At 34.4% G+C, this 5,108-nt stretch overlaps 1 long non-coding RNA gene across 1 annotated transcript; it reads left to right on the top strand.

Annotated features, from left to right (window-relative positions):
- The first annotated feature begins 555 nt into the window (after positions 1-555).
- Positions 556-4,017, top strand: LOC144451661 (uncharacterized). The gene is made up of 3 exons (XR_013482306.1): positions 556-840; positions 3,117-3,195; positions 3,562-4,017. It is a non-coding gene; the product is annotated as an uncharacterized LOC144451661 (long non-coding RNA).
- Positions 4,018-5,108: the final 1,091 nt, after the last annotated feature.

Here is a 5,108-nt window from a genome sequence, read left to right on the forward strand (position 1 = left end):
CTGGGAAAACAATAATATTCTTTTTCATAAGAAATCTGTTTTGAGCTTTTTTGGTCGAAATGGTATTACAGTAACAAAGTTCCTGATTTGTTTTCGAGAGACACTCTGATTCCTTGTGACGACATTCTGATTCCTTGTGAGGACTTTTCAAGGGAAAGATTCTCTCTTACTCAAAACCTTAGATGGTTTGGTATTACAACTGTAATTCCACAGATTTAAAGAATAATATACATGAGTGCTTAGAGGAAGTATATTTTACTTTGAAAATAAACTTGATCCTCTGGAAAATCGGTCAAAGAAAAACATAAAGGAAGAATTAATGCATAATTTGTAATCCCATTAAGCCATCTAAAGCTTGAAAGAAAAACTTGATGTTAACAATTTGTGTTGAAAGAGTGTATATAGTTTGATTACAAAAATGACCATAGATTATAAAAATAGAGAATTTCAGTTTAAGATTTTACACAATATTGTATACAAACAAATGAACAGATTTGTAATTTTAATCCACAACAATTCACTACACCTCTGTATTCATTCTGTGAAGAGGAGATAGAACCCCCCACCACCACCACCACCACCACCACCACCACTGCTGCCACCACCTTGAAATATTGGGGTGGGGGGGGCTGTGTCTTCTACAAAGACTAGTTTTAATCTGGATAATTTGTTTGTGTTTTGTGTTCAGAGGATTCAACGATGTCCAACTACAAGTCCCAGGTCAGGATCAACATGGAGCCGCACAACGAAACCCAGACACAGCTGAAGATGATTATAATAACCAAATACAACAGGTACAAGGACAAAGACCACAGGAAGCTCAGATGCAGAATAATGAAGGTAAGTTTAATACAACTGGTGAAAAAACACTGATGTGTTTGCTTGAATGAAGTGAGCTAAGAGAGGCTTCACTCAGAGACAATGTAGGTAAAGACAACAAGATAACTGATACAGAAACAATAGCAGACACCTCTAATGTAGGTTGATGCAATGCTTTTATCAGGTTGTCTACATCTGTGAAAGTTTGTCATGTTGTAAAATAAACTTTCAGTTAGTAACCTTAACTTGATTGTTATAACATATAACGTTCTAATCAGTAAACAGAGTTATGGGATTCAGGGTCCGGTGGTGTTTATACTTTGATACACCAAGTCAACATTTTGACAACTAAAGGGTATAAACTTTGATAAGTTATTGACACTTGTTACATTGTATGTCTTTGCATCAATCTCATTCCTGATTGTCATGAGTAAGCAAACGCACCACACTTCATTAGCTACTTAGACTTATAATTAAACCAACATGCATTCAATAGCTTATCACTGTTGTATCAACATGTTGCTGACAATAATTTCAGTTTGTATAAATCTTCATAAACTGAAGACTCAATTACAAGAGTACTAATTTACTTACTCACAATATCGTACACCTTATAAAGTATTGAATCACGTGTAAGTCAAAGATTTCATGTAGCTGTACGCATACAATGAATCTTATCAAATTGTTTTTTTGGGTCCACACCTTAAAATCAGCAGCCCAACGCAATCAATATTTCAACCTGTTACTGTACTATTTATGGATAAATTTGACTTGTAATCAACATGTACAATGTCTAATTATTGTTTATATTGAAACAAGTCAATATATTGTTGGTTTTCTGGATCAAAACAATAATACCCCAAGTACAACTAGTGCAGTTTAATGTGAATCTCTCACAGAGGTCTAACTGATTGGAAATCAAACAGTAATGTCGGATTATAAATTGTTAACAATACATGCAACAGGCATCATTTCTTCAATTATTTTCTGTCCATTTTAAGGAAAACACCACTCCAGGAAATGTATTTTCTTAAAGTTTGGGTTCTGGAGTCATTTTATGGTTTTATATCTCATAATTTTCACTTGGCTGCTACACCAAATTGAAACTCTATTTCACTGATACACCATTGCATGATGGGTCTTAGCAGACATGAATATGTATTAGATACACACTGAATATTCATGACTTTATCTGAAGGAAATAATCAATAAGTTGTAGGAGTTATAATATTCAGTGCACATCCAATAAATATTTATATGTGATATTATAAAGAACCATGAGGCAGTGGTGTTCCACTAACGAAGCAATAGAGGTGAAAAATGTTTCATATTTGGTGATTCTTGACAACTGAGTTATGTGAAATCATGGAATGGTGCTACAGAACCCAAAGTTTATAAATTCACTCTGTCAAAGACACACGTAAGTACAGTGACATCACTTCATCCACCGTCTTTGAAAGTATGTTTGTTTGGTGTTTATCTACTGTTGACTTGACCATAAACCTGTGTCACGAGTGCTATCAATTAGATTGTGTATAGTATTCTCGAACATTTGCCTTGATATAAAAATATAACTTACTCCTGAATATTTGTTTTGATATAAAACTTTTATAAACTGGAAATTGACACTTACAAATTCTAAACCTCTATGGGGGTTTTGCTCACCCGAATATCGATATCTGAAAATCATGTAAAATCTTGAAAACTTAACAAACTACCCACTGCTACTCTCTACAGACAGGATACTGGAAATCTGGAAATTTTTATTTTCACTAATTTCCTTGGAAAACAAAAAACGCAAAAATAAGTAGTGGCTAAAATGCCTGCTTATACATGAACACAATGTACCAGTCTGGTAATTAGTAAAAATTAGTCTTTAAGAACTTGCTGAAGACTGTAAAATTGCAAAATTTTGTAGTGGTGAAAGTATCTAGGTTTACTATATACTTATACATATATGTCATTATACTTATTACATTAACTTAAGCTTTACAATGTATGAAATGTCAGTATTTATTAGTGTCACACTAAAATGAATGACAAGTGGAATGACAGAACAACAAATGACACCTGAAACTATATTCAGAAGTTGCAATGACAGCATTTAGTCTATGAATAAAGGTGGAGTGAAACCCTTTACTATAAATTAGAGTGTGGAATGACACCTTCTACACGCTATTAAAAAAGTGAAATGACAACCTCATTTGTTAGAACAAATTACTGGACGATTCAATTTTGCACAATAATTTCCTTGTTTTCTTATTTTATTAATATATTTTTGTCTGTCATTTCCACAGGTCACTGGAGTTCATCTCAGGGCTTGAGAGTAATAGTCGAGTTTTTACAGTAAATGTTAAAGGGCTTCTCCAGTTGGAGGTAATAATTTCTTTATATGCAAATTTATTATTTTAGGTTTTTTTGCCAAAATATTGAGTGATCATCCACAATATACATGATGAGTCAAAGATAACATGTGAAAACAGTTTTCTTTTTTTTTGATCAAAAAAGTTCATTTGTTGGTACGACATGAAATGTTACTGAATGTTTTGCATGAATAGTTTCTCTCAGGCATCTCTTACCATAACCTCAAGCTGATCAGAATCCCTTGTACACATAGAACCCCTTGTGCACTGTCACATAGCACCCCTTGCACACGTAGAACCCCTTGTACACATAGCATGTGATGGGTCTAGTAAAGGAAGCTAACTAATCGACAATAACTTTGAATTCTTTCCTTAACAGGCAGGGCAGTATGCTTCAGTTTATATTGACAACAGTTCGAAAAGAGACATATCAGTGCAAAGTGGGTCAGATTTTACTGGCATTATGGTTGGTGTGTGAATCTCTGAACGGACTTGACGACAAAGGTTTACCAAATGAGGGCGCTCTTTCCAGACATAGCTCGAAAGAAATCAGCCTCCTGGGATGCTGCATCAGTCATATTGATTGATGACAATACGCTCGATTTATCTGTACAGGAAGAATTCTTATTAAAGTCTGCCACAAACTGATACCAAAGTTGGCAATTGTCCAACCGTCCCTATGTGAACTTGAACTCTAGAATGGGCCGGTAGCCAGAGCGCTGCAGCTCAAGCGCAATAAAACTACACTGCATCAATAAAAATTAGCCCTGAAGTCGCCATATTTGTATTATAGTTTAGAAAATTTTATTATGTAAAGTTACTATGGTTACCTCAACAAGATGACATTTGTATTGTTTATATGAGACACATTTGCATGTTTACATTTCATTTTCAAACTCAGGATAAGTTTTTGTGGTTTTAATTTGAACACTTTGATATACTTTCATAATTATATTGTACATAAATTTATAAAACTAAACTATTGAAAAAAAACTCAACACAATTGTGTTCTTTTTATTGTAGAACTTTATATACTCATTTTAGATATTAAATTATTCTCAATTCACCTGTGAGCGACTTATGATAATATATTTGTTTTTGAGTTGGGCGCCATTAGCAAAGGGGTAGTAGACAAGGGTACAGAAGAAAAATAAGGATTGACCAAGTGAGGGGTAAACATTTGTGGTGAGTTCACACTACGTATTACGAATCAATTGATAATGTCATAGAAAACGTATTTCGAACCATGACACAATTGATGATGTCATAGAAAATGTGAAGCATGTTATGTGTAGATAGCGTCAGATGTATTAAATTGAAGATTTCATAAAATCATGGCCGATTATTACAAGTCAGATTATAATGAAGTAAAAATAATAAAGATGTGTTTGGTGAATAATGCCAAGTCCAGGACTTCATTCCTCTTTTGTCATTTACTGATGTCAGCTCAGACCATAGGGATACGTACTATTTCTTAGATTGTTGTTTTCCTTGTATCGCTATATAATAACTGTGATGAATATATTTCCCATGCCTTTCTGGAAAGATATATAGTTCAGAGTGTATGGATACATATGTAGATACAGGATTCGCAATATTTTCCTTAGAAAAACAACAATTTTCTCAATAATACATGTCCCTGTGGCTCACTGAGATATATAGTTAATAATGCTAAGTCGGTTGGACACCGTTGGGGGGGGGAGACAGAGAGACAGAGACATAGAGATGAACACCAAGGATTCCCGAAGATAGAAACATAACAAGAATTGCTATTAGGTCTAGGTGTTATTAGAGGGATCACAAGCTCGGTAATCGTCTCTGGTAGTTTGTAAGGCATTCTTTTGTTCAAACGTACGCCGAAGGTTACCGAAAATTCCGTGATTTGCTCCCTTTTGCTCTTCGGGAATCATCGGCCGCCTCTTGCGG

The sequence above is a fragment of the Glandiceps talaboti genome, chromosome 21 (assembly GCF_964340395.1).
Source record: "Glandiceps talaboti chromosome 21, keGlaTala1.1, whole genome shotgun sequence".
Classification (NCBI taxonomy): Eukaryota; Metazoa; Hemichordata; class Enteropneusta; family Spengelidae; genus Glandiceps; species Glandiceps talaboti.